This window comes from Stegodyphus dumicola, chromosome 6, assembly GCF_044657685.1.
Source record: "Stegodyphus dumicola isolate Sdum_Otavi_A_Nest chromosome 6, ASM4465768v1".
In the NCBI taxonomy this organism is placed as follows: domain Eukaryota; kingdom Metazoa; phylum Arthropoda; class Arachnida; order Araneae; family Eresidae; genus Stegodyphus; species Stegodyphus dumicola.
In genome coordinates, this window is record NC_140773.1 from 53,302,773 (window position 1) to 53,324,226 (window position 21,454).

Below are 21,454 nucleotides of genomic sequence, written 5' to 3' on the forward strand. Positions count from 1 at the left end.
TTATAAATTTTTCAAAAACCATTTTGAAAAATTGCCTATAAAACTTTTGCCACCATCTTAAAATAGATGCATTTCTAGGCATACCTGCAAAAAATTAGAATTTTTTATTCAAAATTTCCGATATATATATATATATATATACTGGCGTGCTCTAAAATTTGGCAGCAAAATATTGTTGCGTGCGTACGGGTTCGTTACGAAATGAATGGACAAGTCCAATGAAAAATGAACAAAAATTTATTATTATCAAAACAAAAATGCTTAAATTTTCTCAAATTATCATGCAGTATTACAATATCTCACAGTAGTTATCTTTTAACTACTCAAATGTCCAATAGAACGTAATTCAAAACAGCTAAAGAAAGCTAATCCGCGAATTCGCTACAATCAGCAGGAGCAGTTTTCTAAACAACAACAAACTAAGCAACAACTCCGAACTGAGAGGTTTTCCTCCTTTTATAAGATTTTTAAATCGCGTGCGAGAATTTTCTGGTACTTTCTCGAAATCAAAAAGAAATATTTATTTATTTAATGTTAAATGCACGTGCTCTTGTATTTTTAATTTTCCGGCTAAGCTTTCTCCTTTTAATATTCGTCACGCGCTGCACTGCGCGGGAAATGAAACCGTTTAATTTATAATTGAACTAACATTAGCTTTTTAAATACAAATTCGTAACAATATGGTTTATGCACTTTGTTAAAATTATTTGAAAGAATGAATAATGCACCTTTCATTTCACTCGTGCACTGTGAAAGGAAAATTGGTTACCATAAATTTCGCTAAGTGAACAATTCTTTGCGCAAACTGTAAAAAATTTTTAAAGAAAACAAAATTAAAAATTAAAATTTTTTTAATTTAAATTAATTTTAATCGGTTTAACATTAATTTTTAATCGGTTAAATTATTTTTTAATTTTTTTAATTAAAAAATTTTAAGTTTCTCATCAAATTTTACAAAATTTAATATTAAAGCATAATTTGAGAATCGAAATATAGAAATAAGTTATGTCATTTCAGAAAAAGTACGATTTTGTGTCAGAATACCTGTGTTAGAACAATGCTGTATATAAATCTAATATATATATTCAGTTGTGTTTTCGAGACAGAAAAAAGCAAGTTAAATTTCGTCAATCGGCTCAGTAAAATGGCAGATATAGAACTGTTTCCCTTTTTTTGTGTGCAAGAAGTACATCAATTCATATAAGTTTCTTCAAAGTTGCACAGAAGACTTTGAGAAACAATTACTAATAAAAAACTAGAGAGTAAATGTGCTCTTTGATTTTTATACAAATATGTATATAAACAAATAGAGGTATTATTTTTATAATGATTAATATTTATAAGTTAGCTTTTACCAAAAAAAAAAAAAAAAAAAAACCTGAGATAATTTTTAGTACTTCACAAAACGGTTCAAATTATCGTATTTCGAACAGTTGATAAACGCCAGAAGATATTCCAGTCGAAGAATATTCACGTGACTAACGAATTATGTCATAAATAAGGATCAAATCGAAACTTAGATAGTAGTTTAAAGTATATGATAGATAATGCACAATGGTAATACTTTACTTCAAGATAACATTTTCAGTGTGACATCCTGATACCAAAATATGCGTGACAAAATATGCGTGACATGTGCGATTTTGAATCCTATATATACTCTCACATTTGTCAGTTTATCATCACTGGCATATCCTTATAAGTTAAACGAGTGTTAAATAAATCTTGTTGGCGTTGTTGAATCAAATGAAAGTAAGTAAAAAAATTATATCTGAAAACTTTTAATATTTAATTTGACTTTTCACAGTACATTTAAAAAAAATAACTTTTTTGCTTTGGCAGAAATGTGTTTTTTCATTGCTTTTGTAGTTTTATTGTAAATAAAATTAATATTTGTGAAATGGTTTTAAATTATGTAATATTTGGAAGTCAGTCTAATTTTGACCTAAATATGAAAAATGCGTTTTACGTCTTAAATTTCATTAAAAAAAGTATCTTTCGAGATAAATTCAGAAATGCAAAAACAAGGTTATTTCTTGAATTAGCAAATATAGGCTAATTTTAGGTTATTTAATTTATCCTTTCCTAGGTAAGCTGTTTGAAAAATGAAACTATCGAACAGTAAATCTAATACAGTTGAATCGACATTGTACAAACTTCTTATTTATTGTTACACCAGTTTAATAAACCTAAATAATACAGTTTTTGTGAATTTGAAATATAATATAATTTTTTTTACTATACTACAGATCAGTCTCCAATGCCATGCAATATTTACTATCACAGTTATCGAAATTTAGTTGATTTAAGGTAATGCAAGGCAACTAATAGCTGCACATAAAATTTTCGCATTAAAATTAAAACGCAGTATGCGACTGAAAACTAGCAGAACTTATTGACAGCTAACTATTTTAATATTACTTATTAATATTTTGAAAAGCTGCATTTCGGTGCTAAGAGATAGCTAATATTCATAAAGATACATAAAGATTTCACTGTTTAAATTCGGTTTCATGGATACCTGAATGATTACATAAAAACGCTATTTAAATATGCTACATGTAAGTTTAAAGTTACAAATCGGTATTCGATAAAAACTGAATTTTGTAATAGCTAATAATTCTTGCAGACTTTCCTTATCGCAGTAAGAAAATTATTATTATCGTACAGGTAACGTAATTTCAAGTGAAAGGAATACTATTTCTTGACATATACAATTAAATATGTACACGATTTAAGAAGCTTAAATACATTTGACAAAATTTACAATAATTTAACATTTTCAGATGGCAGTGCCAGTTACTTACTTTGCTATTCTTGCTATCGTTGTTCTGCACAGCGTGAAGGCAGCTACAGTATTTGATCCTGAACTGGATACTCACTGGGAAAACTTTAAGGTAAATAACTTTTATTCATAAGCTTTGGATATTATATTGTTGAAATGAATTCATTTTAATAGAAATAATTGCCAAAAAACATTGATAACTGAATTTGCAGGAGACTTATGTTTTCACATTTCTTTTCGTTATTTAAATAATGTTATTATTATTAAAGAATTAAAAAATTTGCAGTTATTCCAGCATTATAGATATATTAGCTAGATAAAGATAAATTGAAAAAATGTATTTTTCTTATTATAAAATAAAATGCAATCATAAAAGACTTATAGAGTAAGCTTTTATTAAAAACGCATAGGAAAATTGATGCACTAAAAGAAGAAAAATAGCCAATTATATAGTTTAAAGGGAATAATATATAATTCTATTTACAGAATTCATCTACAATTTCAAGTCACGAATAATAAAAAGGAAGACCTTCATGACAAATTTAAAGAGATAAAGTCTTATGCATTTGATAATATTAAATTAACATAAAATTAATAAAGATAATACTTTATATATTTGGCAATTCAATTAAATTATTATATTTTATTTTTTACAGGCACAACGTTTTATTCCTCACAATATCAAACTGTATATCCGAAACTTATTTAGATGTAGAACTTTTAAAATCAAAGACTGAATTCACTGATATAAATAATAAAATTCTGATATGCTTAGTTCTTTCGTTAAACGAAGATATGTACTAAAATTGTTTAAACATTAAATAAAAATATCTAAAAGAAATTTTGGAAACAAAACTTTCACTACGTACAAAATTTGATTTCATAGCTTATCAGGAAGTAGGTTAAAAATAGATGACAAAATTCCAACCATAGTAAAACACCCTGAGTGAAATAAAGCTTCAAAAAAAGTATTTTCAAGTATTAGGCGGACGCAAAAATAAGAATTTCTGAAGCAATTTTCGAGGAGGAAAAAGACAAGAAGAATTAAAACCTTTAAAAATAAATGTAAACTTAACGTTTTTAGTGCATTATTATTTTCAATAACGTGCAAATTAAGTTTCAGGTAAAAGGGTTTTATTTTTTTATTTTTTTTTTCCAGAGGATATATCAGAAACAGTATAGCGGACGCGAGGAAGGAGCAAGAAGACTCATCTTTGAAGACCATGTAAATGACATCGTGAAACACAATCTAGAATTCGATCTCGGAATTCACAAATACAGAAAGGGACTCAATGAATTTGCTGACATGGTGAGTACGATTCGCAAATTCTAAAACTTTTATTCACGCAATATGAGAAGATGGTGCAAAGCAGAGTAGCAAAATTAGCATTAAATTTATTTAAGGCCCCAGGAATTCTGAACTGAAATTTCTGTAGATGACATTTCCTGTAATAGCCTTATTTTTACTAGTTAAAGTTGAAAAGGAATCCAATACCAGAATATCGAAATCTGAAAAATGAGGATTGTTTTGTTAAAAAGAATTGCAATTTATAGCAGCTTTATTCTCTTTTCTTCCAAAAATAACTTTTAGCTCTTAGTCAGATCAAATTGGAAATTCAAATCAGAGTCATTTTAATTTTTATTAATTTAATATACTCATTACTCGAAATGTCAACACGCAAATTAAAATGTCTAATAATATCATTTTAGTATTGATAAATAAGTAATAAACATGCATTTACCTTAAAGGATATAACACCGATTGAGTGGCTTCTGCAGTGAACCAATGGGTTTACAATAATATTTCTCTTATTTCGCATGAACCTTACGGCGGTCTAAGCAAGATGGTTGGAAATGTTTTGCCTCGTAATTTCTTGTAAAAAATAATGCATCATGAATTTATGAAAATTTTCAGTGCGAATATCAAATCAAATTAAGCATAATTACATATATAAATAGCAGAAGACTTAGCATTTTTTATTGAAGTCTACATGTTCCATAATAACACTCAATGCACAGTGAGTTAAATTTCCCAATAATAACTGTTCAATCTTAAATATATTGTCTGCACAAGAAATACATTTCAAACAGAACGAATTTATCTTATTATCAACGAATATTTTTAATTTATTCATACATAACGTATAATGCTAACAATAGGTATAATCAGATAATTCATAATATATATAAATTACTGCTATTCGCGAAAGTGAAATGTTGATGATTAAGTAAACTTATAAAATGAAAGCACTACGAGATTTTCTACTAAAATGGTAGCAGCATTTATGCTCCATACATTTATAACGCCGAAAAAATTACAAAAGAAAATGTAAACAAAACCATGCACTGGTATACACTCTCTCAAGATTCAGCGTCACAGAAGATATAGAATTCATCGGTCCATTTTTTAAAACCCCTCCCTCGGTGGCAATACTGATAGGCATTTTTGAATTATGCCTCCGGGATATGGGTCTCCCACATCTCTTTCACTATTTCCAAACCACTCGAGAGGACTCTCGACTCGGTTTATATACTGAGTGCCCTCCATTCCACTTAGACACTATTCATTTACGAGCATTCATGCCTTCTCCAGGATTTTAACTTACGCCCTTCGGTAGGGCAGTCAGAACTACTAACCACTATAGTGTTTTGTCGGATGGAAAAAATTAAAAGTATACATGTAGCAGTTTATTAAGAAACGTTGCGTTTGTGTTCCAACATTAACTTTGCTGTAACACCGGAGGAACATGCTATTTCAAGAGTCTTTTAACATCGTTTCTTCCTGTTTGCATGTGGTTTTAACTGAACAAACCTAACTGATTGCAAAATTTGGCGCAAAATTTTCTTCGTAAATATTATCCATATATCTGAATAGCAGGCGTATCAAATTTCATTTGAATCGGTTGATTAGAATAGTCTTTACATAACTCTGGGTACTGTCAGTTCATTATAAACACCTCGTAATTTTTTCTCCTACCATAGCAAAAATAATAAAAATAATTTGAAGAAATCGAGAAATTTCAAGTATAGCATTGTAACAGCTATGCTAACAGCTTTATGCTTTACTATGAACCGCGCAACCTACTTCACAATATGTTATATTAATCAGTTTCTTATACAGTACCAGCATGAAGACCTGATTCTAGATTAGAAATAGACAAATATTTCTAAATTCTGTAACAAGTCTGAAAATAGGAGGAAACAAGTAATGTGTGTGTACTATTTCCGTATGGGAAACTATAATAAAGGCTTTACTCTATTTACTTACCTATTTACATATCTAGACAATATTATATACAAAAATTTAATTTTCCACCAGTTCATTTCATGTTTAAATTACTTTTATGTATATATGACGATTATACTATATATACGATAATATGTATATATTAACTTCCGGAAGATCGTAAATATATGATGATTCATATAAGAATAGAAATATTACGTCAATAAGATTCCAAAACATAATGCAATTTATTACATGTATTGTCATAAATGAATACTTTTTTAAGTATGAAAAAAATTGTCATGCGAGTCTTCACCTTTTTTCTCTTTCAACAGGTCTAAGATGGGTATATTCTTATTCCTCGTTCTGTGTTAAGTACTTGTATGCGGTCAGTAATTTAAAACAAACATAGTATATTAACTTGATATATTGATGTTTGGTGTCTCGCAGATTTTGTATGCAAGAAGTATTGATACCTCATTACCAAAGCAACGGGACAAATATTTCATTTTCCTCTTGACTGTGAGTTGCATGAAGCTTAAATTTGCCAAAACATTTCCTTTTTTTCGATCATTATATGGAAGTTATATTTCCCGCATAAGCATTACTTTGGGAATGACATCTTTAATTCAGAATTCATTTCATTCACCGTATAAAATAAATTATAATAGCTTCTAACCATCAGAATAAATTTAAAAAATTTTCTGTGTAAACAATATTGTAAAAATTTTAAGAACTTTAATTTAATTTATTTGTTTTTGAATTTAAAATAAAAATGCTAATAGACATAATGATAGGAACACAACATAGCTTACTTATACAGTCTATTAAATTATGCACTTTTTTCCACTTCATTTAAACATATTTTCTAGAATTAATCTAACCGATCTGCCGGGCAAGTTGACCGATCTGCCGAGGCAAGTTGAAAAGGACATCAAAAGTTGCAAGTTTTGAAGTTCAATACTATTTCAAATATTTTTCAAACAAGTTAATTTTTGTCGTCTAGAAGTCAAACTTCGTCTTTTTTTTTTTTTTTTTTTTTTTTTTTTTTTTTTTTTTTATAACGAGTATACAACTTTCCCAAATATAAGTATAGGAACCAGGAGACCGCATCAAAAGTTAGATTTCATTATGTGTCAAATAAACATACGCGTTTGGTTCTGCCGATTGAAGTAAAAAAATGGAGATGCAGAGTATGCACAATTAGAAAAAAAGTTCCACGGATAAAATTTTGAAGTTTTACTGCTAATCTTTTTGAGTTTTGCATACGTACGTACAAACGTATGTACGTATACGAATGGCACAAATAAAAATCTCTTTTGAATCACTTTAAATCCATTTTACAAAGCGTTTTAGAAAACACTGTCCTTTATTCTAACCGCACGTACAGATGTTATGCAAAAAAATCGTCCAAATTGACTGGGAATTGGTCAAAATGGATATTTCTGTTGAAATATTATACCCAAAGATTTTCGCGATTATAATACTACTTTTACTTCGTAAAAAGGGCAATAAAGCTTTAATCTGACAAATGATTTCTTTATTGCAAATACAGGCTACTAAAAAAAATTACAAACTTCTTTTTGTTCTTTACAGAGCCATGATGAATTTGTTAAAACCTTGAATGGTTTCAAAGGAGCGAAACTGAACAAATCCACTACTGCATTTATTCCTCCTTCTAACATTGATTTACCAGACACAGTGGACTGGAGGCAACAAAACCTTGTCACAGGAGTCAAAAACCAGGTAAAACTTAACACATTAAAAGTGATGTTAGATATTATGATTTCTCAGAGCGTTTGCACTTTGAGCCTTAAATGAAAGCGCTTATACTTAAAATTATTAAAAATTATTTAAATATAGGGTCAATGCGGATCTTGCTGGGCTTTCTCAACAACTGGATCGCTAGAAGGACAGCATAAAAAGAAAACTGGGAAACTTGTTTCCTTGAGCGAACAGAATCTTATGGATTGCTCCAGACCTGAAGGTACATACTTTGCACTTTTTGAGTAACATTTATTATATTTCTGCTCAAATAAGTTATATTACGTTATGGCACTTAAGTAGTGGATTTGCTTTAAGATATTTGTCTTAATGTAGCCAATACGGCTAGCTCTATGGAATCCATTTGCAAAGTGCCACTAACATCCTTTGAGTTATCGAGATGGAAGGAATAGTTGCAGGCAGACAAAGAGTTAATAAAGTTTAATATTAAGACTTTAATGCGTCTTACTGTTTGAGCATTACAAACAAAAATATAAAGTAAACAGTCTACTTGATGGAACTAAAACTCCCTGTTCAAAGATAATCCTACGAAGAACCATAATCCCCTAATTTTTCATTAAGTTAGTTATAAAATCGTTAGCTTACCGATTTGGATAGGAACTTTTTCTCATCGTTACTTACTTACTGCAACATGAATATTCAACGCCACTGCTTCCAGTGGTTTTATCTTTATGATCTGTTGCATGTATGACCAGACATCGGCTGGAGATCTTCAGTTTCACCAATCCAGGTAGGCTATCGGTTCCAGTTAACTGCTTAAACCCTTAAGCTCTCCCCAAATCTGCATAATGTTCTGAGAGAACGAGCTCGTGACTAAGTTCGAAGTATAATGTATATGTTCGAAGTATAATATGCAAATTGTCACAATATATATTTATGAAAGCGAACAAACTTAAATATTTAAGAAAATTTTAACATCAGCAAAAGCACGATGTTGTAACTTCTCTCAAGCGTTTTACTTGCAAAAATCAAATAATTAAAATTACATATTTTAAAATACTACATAAGCGTATTTTAAATTATGTAATTTTAATTATTTGCTTTATACTAAAAGAAATGTGTTCAAGCAATATTGAAAAGCCTACATTTTTATATATTTTTAACCTCATGTGAGTAAATTTGACGAATTACATGTAGAATAATTTAGACAACTTGTTGCAAAAGTCTATTACTATTATGATACGTTTCATTTTCAGTTCCTATCCTATAACTTTTTCCATCTTCGGAAATGCAGTTTTCTATTTCATCAAAAGCAAGACATTAAAATACTTTATTTATCATAAAATATATACATGTATTATGCATTTATTATTTAAATAAATTTTATGTAATTGAAATGAATGTTTCAGGTAACATGGGCTGTGAAGGAGGTTTTATGGATCAAGGATTTGAGTACATCAAGAAAAACGGTGGCGTTGATACAGAGCAATCTTATCCATACACTGCTGAGGTGAGCAGTGAAATTAATTGACTGATACTCAGAAATCCTTTAATCTAAAATTTAAAAATAAATACGAAAAAACTAATTGTTTTCTTTAGAAGTATTTTAATAACTTTCTAATGGATTTAATATAATTTATTACATAAACTTTCTAATTTTTCTTTAGTGGCGGCATATATGATGAACCAGACTGCTGCACTCAGACTCTTGACCACGGAGTCTTAGCCGTCGGATATGGTACTGAAGACGGAACTGATTACTGGTTGGTGAAGAACAGGTAAGTTAAAACCCCCGGAAAAATCTTTTGAATAAAAAGTGATAAATCATTCTAATAAATACTGAAATAAAATCCTTAAAACGTTGTCATTGAAGTAATTACTTAATTTTGTTTCTTACTAATCATGAAATTTAACAGTCGAAGCAATAGCTGGTACATTCGATAACTTCTTTCATAACACGTAAAAAATATAAGCGTGTGAGCATGTTAAAAATACTTCACATCTGGCTTTCGGGTGAATGATGAAACAATTGAATTCGATAAAACTGCTTGTATGTCAACATCTTATTGCGACTGAAATCACATGACCCATGCAGAACAGAAACGGGATTGGAAACTTTTCATTTGCCAACATAAATTTCATAAATCCAATTAAAATATACTTTAGCAACATTCTAAATATTTGAATCACATGATTTTGTTCGCGTTATCATTTTCTGTGATCCTGGATCATGTAATTAAATTATTTGAAAACAGAACTTTTATTTCATTTTTTAATAATAGCTGTTACTAAAGTAATTCATAGTATTTGATTTTGTATTACAATTTTACTGATATTGCTGTGTTAATAAAGTTATAATCTACTAAATTAAAATACATAAATCATAAGAAAGCTGATATTTAGTCTTTTAATTATTTTTGAAAAACAACCTTTGACTGCATGTTGAAAAGCATTGTGGCGCGTTTCCGTGCACATGCCAGTAGATCCACACACCAGTGGTAATAAAATAATATTTCAGTCTAAAGGTAACAATATTTTAACTCAATTAAACTAAAGGTTATGAGGTATTTCTCCCACTTTCTTAGCGTGCCTTCGTGGTGAAGGAGTCAGCACACTGAGCCGGTATATCAGACGTTCGTGGTTCGATTCCTTGCGAAGGTAACCACCTGCTCATTTTTCATCTCTTCGGCTTACAAAATACCTAATATCTCTACAGTGGCGCCCGAATTAAAAGGGTGTTAAATTAGGTTTCTCCACACACAGGATTTGGCGTTTGGGTCCCCTGAAAACCCCAGTCGCCCTTTAAAAAGGGGAGTATATGAAATATTTCTCCCACTTTCCTAGCGTGCCTTCGTGGTGTAGTGGTGAGCACACTGAGCCGGTATTTCAGAGGTGCGTGGTTCGATTCCCGGCGAAGGCGGTTTGCTCATTTTTTATCTCTCCGGCTCCCAAAATACCTAATGTCTCTACAAGGTGTGCATGTGAGATGTACTCTAGAACCGAAATAAAAAATTTTATGAGTTCATAGAAGAACCTGATTCAACTGACAGTAAGGTAACACAGAAAAAAGGCTTTGCAACCTGACAAATTTATTTGCTCTTAAAAATGAAATTTAAATTTCTTTAGCTTCTTCGATGTCATTCTAATCGATATTGTAGTGTTCGTAACCTTTTTTATACATGCATTAAAAAATGAGTTCTAGGCCGCATAGCTCCCGTTTAGTAGAATTTGCTTTTTGAATAGCTTGATTGTGTTAACATGTGCTGTCAATTTAAGCAATGAAGATTCAGGGAATTTGTAATTTTATGAGGAAGGAATTCATAATTTTAACATTCTTGAAATAATATTGCACTAAAATGTTTAATGGTAAAACTGAATCATATCAAATTAAGAAAATGAATAATTTTAATATAAACTGTAAATCTTACATTAGTTGAAGTATTAAACTTAATCAAATTTCTTATGATTTATGGCAGTTAATCTTTGATTGTATTGCTTTAAGTTTCACATTTCATCTTTTTCAGCTGGGGAACCTCCTGGGGTGAGAATGGCTACATCAAAATGTCGAGGAATAAGAATAACCAGTGTGGCATTGCCTCTCAAGCTAGTTATCCATTAGTGTAAATTTTCAGATCTCAATTAATTTTCCGAAAATGAACTTTTACATATTTATTTTTCACTTTATTGTAAAAATTTAAGAATACGGTTTTCTTCATTTCTTATCCGCTTTGAATAAAAGCATGGATATTTTAATGTAATTTGTATCATATTTTAATAAATAAAAAGCATGTTTTAACTATATGTTTCCATATTGTTCATTATTTTCAAGAAATATGGTAAAAGGCTAACTCTTTTCTTCAGTAAAAAAGATATCTAAAGCAAGCTTCCGTTGGCGTAGAATAAAAGACATTTTCTCCCTGAAAGCATGGCATAAATTTCAACAATAGCTTTTAACCTTTTGATACCAGGACAGAAAATAAAAGTTGATTAACAATTACCTATTTAAATTTCCTTAACGAACACAATAATAATAACAGTCTTACAAATAAAATTCTTCACACATAAAATTAAAATAACACGAGTTTAATTAAAATCATTATTTGTATAAAAAGATTCATCTCAGTTTTAATGTCCGCCTACATCCCCACAAACATCCATGACAACATCCCTAAAGTACATCTCCTATGTACATCGTAGAGTAGAAAATTTTGAGATGATGATTTTTCTTCGTAGGAGACGACTAGATAGATATTTTAGCCATCGAATACTTAGGATAAATAACTATTTGTCAAATAAAATTGAATTATTATTACTAAATATAAATTTTCGTAAAGAATAATAATATTTCTATCAAAATTATTAAATTTAATGCTAATTTAACTTAACCAAGTAATATAATGATTTCTTCCTACTTAATCGTATTTATGCTACTTTTAACCGCAATTATGTTACTTTTATACTTGCGTCTCTTTCTTTTATATAGTATGTTTACAAAAAATATTTCTGTTTAATTTTTATTTTATAATATTTCATTCTGAAACTATCTATATATAAAATATATTTACGGAAACATTTGAAACACATGAAAGGGTATTGTTAGGTTGATTTAGGAGATTTTCTTAACCACGGTTAGAGAATAGATTTATTCCCTGTATACAGCAAAAAGGCATTTTTCCTATATATTATAGATCACTCTTTTTGATGGAAATGTTGTTTGTGTCAATTCTATTACGTAACGAGGCCTAAGTTGTGATAATTGCTAGTATAACCAACTGTAAACCTTTAAATATCCTAGTTAGAAAAGAGTTCATTAAAAGCTAGAATACTGAAGAAGTGTGTAGCGACTATTCTTGTGCGTAAGTAACAACTTCAAAAAAGGGTTAAAATAACCCTCTATTCTAACTCAAAATATACTTAGAAATAGCCCTTCTTGGGTGTACAAGAAGCCTCTTCTTGAGTTTAACTCAAAATATAAAATATAAATTAGCCTAAGCTAAATAAAAGTAATCAGCCGAAGCCGCATAGAATCGAACTCGCGAAGTTGGTCATTAATTAAGGATACCCGACGTATCCAAGCAAGCATATATTAAGTAGCCGTAGAATAGCAGTCTTAAACTAATAGCAGTAACATGGACGAAAGATAGAACACACTCTCCTGTTGAAGTAAGTCAGACTTCAGCTTAAATACTCGTTTCTACATTATTTGCATAAATCGTAAAACTGAAAACTCACCCTGGCAGAGAAACGTAGGTCGAAAATTAGAAGGCATAGGAACGGCTTGTTCAAAAGTAAAAATATTTATTAGAAAAATACAGTCCCCAACTTTTCAAAAACAAACGAAATTGATTTTCTTAGCGTTCAAATTGCATAGTAGAATGCACAATTTGGAAACAGCTAGCAGGCTAGAATTTGTCTTCTTTAAGCAACAATTAATTTGTATTTAATTTAAGCAGATTGAAAAGTTTTCATAAACAAAATAAAAAAATATTTTAACTACATTTTAAAGTGTGTGTGTGATTATGGCAAAGCCTCGAGGGCTATCTGCCTAAGGGGAAGGATGCCTTCGTGGAGGACTTTCTAAGGAAAACTTGCTCGTATACACGTTACACATGGGGAAAACCACGAAAACGCCAATGCAGCCAGCCCGTTCGCGGGATTCGAACATCGGACCGAACTACCAGTGCTCAGCGACTTTACCGCTCGGCCGCTGGTGGGCTAACTACATTTTAAATTTCGCTTACTAAATATTTAACAGTGCGTACATAAACAATAATAATAATAATAATACAAAGGGGGAAAATCAAATTTATATTTATTTACTATCTGAAATTTTAAGCTTGAAACACGCAAGAAATATTTTTGGTTACACTTGGTAAATCAAGCATATTGAGAGCTAAATATTAATATTTAAGAATAATATGTTCTTCAAATAATTTTAATATGTTTAAATAATGGCGGAAAAATTTACATTAATTTATATTATAAATGAACAAATTAAGAAAATTTTCGAAGTAGGACAAAACTAGAAGATAATTGACAATCTCGTCTCTTCTTATTCATTAGACTTTCCTTTGGCACATAAAATACATCCGTTTGTATGCAAATAATTATAAACTTCTTTATTTAGTACTACAGACTGATATTTGATGGAGTATCGTTTCTGACAAAGTTTGCAGCCTTGGATAAATCTTGCTGGAAATTATCACCATCATGAATTCCAGAGGCTGATTGGTCAACCAGGGTCCTTTCGATATAAATTTTCAAGTGTGAAAAAAGCTATTCACTGCATTCCAAAACAAAGCGATAAATCTTAATGGAAAAATTCGTAACTTAATGTACTTATTTTTTGGAAAGTACGAATAAAAGTTAATCAAATCTGTATCAAGTCTTTGAGTAACGTTTATATTATACTACATATTAATTAAGTGTATAGGGTTTCTTGTTCGTTATTCATTCTCATTTTTAGACGCAATTTAAATAACATATACTCAGATTTCAAATATTTATTCTTTAAATATCCGTAACTCCGTATTTGCATAAATGAAACTGATTCTCAGGCCATCATTTTAAGACCACTGCCTAGATCCATTTCATTTAGACTTGATTTCCATTTAATACACAGTGGTACATTTCCGTCATAAAAGTCGTCGAGAACTTTAATAAAAAAAAGCAGAACAAATAATGCATTTCATACATTCATCACGTATGCGCGTTCCCAGATTTCATAGGTATTGTTCTTTACGTTTTAATTTATTCACACTAGCTGCCACTAGTTAGAGTTGGTTGAATAGTATACCTACTACACACTTTAAATTAAAAATTCTGAAGAAAAGGCTTACAACCTAGTCATTATCTTTAAAGGGATTTACTAGTGTCCAAAAGAAATATTATTAAACATGAGTCTTAATGAAAATTTAAAAAATCACTCACAGAGTCGTGGTCATGCACGTCAATCAAAGTCTCAATCAGAATCTCTTCCTACTAGAATATTAGGATTAACTGCTACAATGAACAATAGGCTTTGTATCTGAGAATTCCTTTCTCACTGATGCATTCAAATTCATTTATTTAGATTAGTTTGTGTATTAATTGAGAGCTAATGTCTTCTCTGAAGTTGGAGTATTTTTATTGAAGTAATAAGAGACGGGGTATAGATAACTTCTGTATGAAATGGTTGATCGGTTTAAAAAAATGTCATTTTATTCGAAGATATGATTTATAAGCTAAAGTACTGATAAAAAAAGCGGTACTGAAATCCAGACTTTTAAAAAAATTTAACAAATAAAAAAACTGTTCCAGACGTTTGAAGAAAACCCTTTTAATTTAATTCTTAATAGAAATATTTGCAAAATAATAATTGATCAAAAACAGGTTACTGTACATAGGTCAACAACAGGCATGAAAACCTTAACCGGACCATAAGAACGACATAATTCAATCATTTTTAAAGCAAAAAATGCACCGAATATACTAACATATAAGAATAAAAAACTGAGCTCAGTGAGCCGAGTAACAGAGTGAGTATAGATATATATATACTTTTGGTGCGACCAATTGTGACCCAATGGGAAGGTGCACAACTGCACGTTACCGCAGTCCCAGGTACAAAATTTTAATGTTCTTAGGATATTCGCTTTTGAGTTATGCTAGATACATGCATACGTACTTACAGATGTCACAAAAAAACTCTTCTGAATTCATTTTAAATGCTTTTTATAGTCCGTTTTGGGGAAAGAGACTTTTATTCTCTACCTATGTACAGATGTCAAGCAAAACCATCGCTCACATGGATTCAAGAGCGGTCAAAATGGACATTTTCGTTGAAATATGATACCCGAAATTTTTCGCGATTACAATACTTCGTACAAGGGAGAAAAAAGTGTTATTTTAAACTGTACGCTGTAGAGGCATTAGGACATTTTGGAAGCAAGAGAGATTGAAAAATGAGCAACGTCTTCGCCGGGAATCGAACCACGGACCTCTGGAATACGCGCCCAACGTGCAGACCACCACACCACGAAGGCATGCCAAGGAGGCGGGAGAAACACCTTATATTTCTTTCGGTGGAAGATCTTTATAAATTGCTTGAATACAAACAAGTATTTCTGATAGTCTGTCTTAAATTCTTTGCTTTTTCAATAGAAGGATATTCATTTAGAAAATGCAACTCCCGTTATTCAACTAAATGTTGCTCAGTCAATTATTTGTTCCTTCTCTTTGAGATCTTTTCAATTATATTCCATTCTGATATGCGATGATGTTGAGGTAATAGCATAGGTATGTAGTACTCAGTATTGGTAGTTTTTTGGTCCTCAATCGAACAAGCGGAAACAGTGTAATAAGCGTAGTGTTATATGTGGAATGCCTATATTCGGTTGGGTGGTTTGTCTTCAGCTACAGAAGTTAGATAATGAAAATAAAAATCTACGTATAGAATTTGATGTTTTGTTATTTACTGTGGAGGTTTTTATTTTGAGCACAGTACTGCCTTCTTGGATATAACCGACTTTAATCTTGTACAATCATTAAAGTTATTTTAATCCATTCTTCTTTGAAAAGAGAGGTTATTTCATTTGATGATGGAGGAAGAGAGAAATATTATCTAACACTGCTCACTAGCTATCTCAAGCAAGTTCCATATGTTAAGATCAGAAGATTGTGCAGGATATGAAAGCTACAGCAAAGTTAAAATCTATTATTATTTATCTGTTAATAGCTATTAGTATTTATCAGTTAATATTCAATATTCGTTAATATCCATTATCATCCCTCCTTTATTAATTTTAGGTAAATATTGTTTGCTTATGATTATTATACAAGGGTTATATTACAGTATAATAATTATATGGGTAAATATTATTTTCGTTATTATTAGCTATTCAAGGAAATATGACATGGAGACCAACAACTATTGACGACCTCGCCTGAAAGTGACTTGTACCTCTGAGAACCCAAATAGACATAGGGACTGAATATTAGTTCTTTAAAACGATCACCCTCATACGAGACAAAAAAGATTATTTACGCAAGCGATCTCCTTAATGCAGTTTAACAACATAATATTGCTTTCCTAAATGAGAATAAAAAAGAGATTACTGAATGATAAATCAAAATAAAGTAATAATAAAGCTAAAATTCATAATATATTATCAGTAAGAATGTAAATTTAATTAAAATTCAGTTTCCTTTTTATTTATTGCACAATCTTGCACCAGTGAATTTTATGCAATAAGAAGTTTGCAGCCAAAAATATCCTACTAAGGAGACAATTTTTTTATTTCCATTAAACTTGTGATATTCTTTCAGCATTCCAACTAACAAAATTACACAGGAACTCAATTATTTTCATTTTCATTGGTTTAAATTCTTTAAATGGGATAACTAATAATTTGGTAAGTTGAACACTGTAATCATTAAAACCTGAAGACTCGAGTACATAGGTATTTCAGAAATACGAGCTGATTTTTACTGTACATGGAATTTGAAGTATTGCACATTTACGTCTTGCAATGTTGGTTCATACAGCATGTATGTATGGTTTGTATGTAAGGTCTCCTAAATCTATTATATACAATTAATTTCCATCTATAGTTTTACATTTCAATGGAAATTAAATTTATATTACTTTAAAATTTCCTCGATATTAATTTTAAATTTTCAAGTTTTTTATTTTTTAGTCTTTTTTTATTTCACTTGAAGAATCGCTGAAATCTAGATGATCTAAAATTGAATTTTCCAAATTCCTGTGACCGTTGATATTAACATTTTAGCCCAAAATCAGAAAAAATGAAAGTCACAATTCTTTTTTTCCCCCTTAATGCAAATTATATATAAATATCTTTTATATTATTCAGGCAAATTCAGCACGAAATTTGAGTAATGTAGAAGTTCTCTAATTATGGAGGGAATGGAAGTTTGCGAGATTTATATTATAACTCTAAAGAAACAAAAAGGGGAAAGGAACTATAACACAGGTAATGAAATAGGTAATGTTGAGCGAAATTTCAAAACATAAACTTCAGTAACTGTAAATGAAATACCTATTTTTTGAGTATCTAACATACTTTTATACAGATTAATACAAGATTTATAAAAAAACATTTATACAAGACACATAAAAGTATATATTTGGAATAACAACATACATAAAATAGTTTCTATTTTTGTTTTTTATTTTTACCAATCTAATTCACCGATAAACAAAATCGTAATGAAAGATGTGCTTTAGCAATGAAAGAAACAAAACAAACGCACATATTAACTTGTACTTGTCCTGATTCTATATGAAATTCATCTTATATCTAATGACGCACGAAACCAATTCAAATTATATTATAATGCTATTTGTATTATTCCGATTGATTCTGAAATTAACATACATTTAATATTTAGACATATATATACACGTAATTTAATAACGCAGAAAAACATTGTAGGGTTTTGCTTGATCTGTTAATGTTAAATAAATCCTACAACCTTTAAAGACAAGAAGAGAAATATCGTTATGCCTGAAGAAACTAAAACGTCGTGAGAAAGTTTAAATAACCTTTTTATTTAAACGCAGCAATATCAGTCACAGCTCGTGGTAATGGAACTAAATAGAGCAGAAAAATTTAAATTGTGCTAGGAACAGTAGTCAAAGACTACACGGTTAAATATTACTGTTGCGTGCGTAACAGTTCGTAATAGATTGAATGCACACAGGTCCGATGACAGTAATTATGTAAATAAGACAGACAATGTAATTATGTAAATTCTGAATTTTAAATAAATCCCCTTTATTTCCTTCACCTAGTGAGCAATAATAGCTAATAACCTTCCGACGGTACTGCTTTAGTGGTAATAAATTTACTAACTACGGAAATCAGCAAGAAGAATGCGCATCTTTTGATACAGTGTATATTCGTTTATATACACATGAATATACTAGCAGTCAACCTAAGCTTAGAATACTGAGATATGCTAGAAAATTTTGTGCAGAAACCGAAGAAAAAGTCTACTTTCAGCTTCTACCATCTTAATTTAGAAATTAAAAAATGACATGTGAATATTGTTGAGATGAAAAGATCGAACAGTAAATAATAAGCCCTTTCTGAAAAATGGTAGTACGACAGCCTGAAATAGGTTTTCAGATTTTATTAGATTAACTAAGGAAAAATTTGCGAATTTTAACCAATTTTTCTGTTGCCTTACATGAGTTCTGCGATGTAAACCACACAAACCAATTATTAATATTTATAGGTGACACAGACAAGAAATTCGAAATTAGCGGGGAAATGGTTAGCGTTCATTTGATGAAAGGTACGATTACTTAAATCAGAACAAGAAAACTCGAGAAATAATGATTTTATTAGCTATGAAAAAAATTATATAAGAGTTATACTGTGAATTTCAAAGAAGATTTGAAGACCTCATTTTAAATCTTCTGTTATTAATATGTACGACGTATAATTTTAATGTAAAAGATGCTTCAGTTCAGATTCATTTAGAACTGATTGATTTGTCCTCGGATCATTTTTTCATTCAAGCAACTTATCGTCTTTTATTGTTTCCTGATACTAGATAATTTCCCAAATTTTCTGGATTATGTATTTAATATTATTTGCATTGACAGATTTATATGAAAGAACCTTTTATTTATGGAGTACACGAAAAATAAATATCAATCCCAAATTACTGATGAAAATTTACATTTGTTATTAAGCTACAATACTACAATGAGTTGGAACCTTATTTGGAAGAAATAATTGCTAATGAATCCGCGAGATTTCAAGGCTCGCATTAAGAATATATGAATTCATAATTGCGTTTACAACAGAGTGTCTAAAGCAACAATATAAATTTATGCAAAGCCATAAATTAAAAAAAATATTTGATTGATCATAGATGCCTTTTTTTATTTCATATTCCTATAAATTTGATTGTACATTTTATATTTCATTGGTTTTTCCGTATTCACAGCTATTATAAAACCATGTAGCGTCTGGAACTTAAAGTAAAAAACAGGATATATTGTTGGGTAATGTGGGATCAAGGTTCGGTGATGACGATGATATCACATTTGTGGTATACTATAATTTTATATGCGCTACTCTGCAGGTTTCTCTGTCTGGGGCGACGCTTATCGATTGTAGAAAAATTCTTGTGAAAACTTTTTATAGAGGTTGATGGACCTCTACAGAAATTCCTAGGAAGTTTTATAGAGCTCTATCAGGATCTATAAAAATTTTTCATAAGAGAAAACCTCTAAACTAACCGTGAAGGCGTAAAATCTCAACGTGGGTCAAAGTACCTGCTTCTTATATGTTTTTAATCCAACTACTACATATCAACTGTATACCTTTTAAAATCAGAGTCGAGCCATGTTATCCCATCCCATCATTGTACTACCATTTAAAACATGATGATCAATGGAGTCACTGAATGATTTATTCGTAATTAAGTCCAAAGTATGTTACATTCATTGCCAGATTCTAGGTCAAATATTGAATTATTTATGAAAAGAAATTTCTGTCATTTATATTCGATCGAACGTTCTTGATGATTTTAGAATACTGGAGCATTTAGATAGCAAGCAAGATAAAAAAAAAAATCTGTTTTTCTGTAAAACACCTGAAAGAAAGATTTTGTTTCGGCCACCAGAGCTCTCTACCAGTCTGTGAGATACTTTTATGCAATGCGCAGATTGTATGCGTAGCTCGCATTTTGTTCTTGCATTCTTAAAACCGCTCATTGTAACTCTGTCATTTTACTTTGTGCTGTGTTGTATTCGAAAGTTCAAACCGCCGAATAAAGGTTAAATTTTACAGTCCACTCGCAGTGATGTATTCTTAGGTTTATTAATTTAAAGTTAAAATACCGCTTCGCTACATTATTTGGTCGTCCTACGCCGGAGCTTCGAGAAAAACCCGCGCTTATGAATAAGAATTCTACGTGTCCGTAATGGAATTGATAATGCAATTTCGGTTTAGAATTCTCAAGAGTTACGGATTGGATACAGTGTTCGAGGTGAGTGAAAGAGTTAACGCATTTTAATTGCATTTGAGATTTCCTTATTTCTACTATTGTTGTGTTTAAAGTATTAGTAAAATCGTGAATTTAGAATATTTTCAAAATGTCAGATATAGAAAAAAAAACGAAAGAAAATTTTGAAAACACAGTTAACTAAATTCATTGAGAGAATAGATTATGATAGCTTAGATAATGCTGAAGCTGAATTAATCTTAGAAAAATGTAAAATCTTTAAGGAAGATTTTAAATCTCTATTTAGAGAAATTTATACAAATTGTGATGATGAAAAAATAGACACTTTCGTTGAGGAAGAACAGTCTATTTTAGAGAAAATTGAGGAGGTTCACTTAAAAATTATTCGTAAGGTTTACAAGGTCGTAAATGCAAATGGCGACAAACCTGTCGTACCTGAATCAATCTCTGAAAGTTTAAAGTTACCGAAATTATCTTTACCCACATTTAGCGGAAATTTAACTAAATGGATAACATTTAAAGATTTATTTAACGCTAGTGTTCGCAACAATCCAAATCTTTCTGGAGCTCAAAAATTACAATATTTAAAGAATTCTTTGAAAAATGATGCTTATCGCATTATTCAGTCAATTCCCATAGCTGATCAAAATTTCAGTATTGCTTGGAATTTACTAGAAGAGAGATTTTCTAATAAGAGAGAACAGATATTTGCTTTTATTAAAAGAATTCTTAAC

At 30.1% G+C, this 21,454-nt stretch overlaps 1 pseudogene across 1 annotated transcript; it reads left to right on the forward strand.

Moving 5' to 3' along the window:
• The first annotated feature begins 1,595 nt into the window (after positions 1-1,595).
• Positions 1,596-11,535, forward strand: LOC118195534 (cathepsin L-like peptidase; annotated as a pseudogene). The gene is made up of 7 exons (XR_015041639.1): positions 1,596-1,752; positions 2,787-2,897; positions 3,945-4,094; positions 7,608-7,757; positions 7,875-7,998; positions 9,146-9,514; positions 11,261-11,535. The product of XR_015041639.1 is annotated as a cathepsin L-like peptidase (transcript).
• Positions 11,536-21,454: the final 9,919 nt, after the last annotated feature.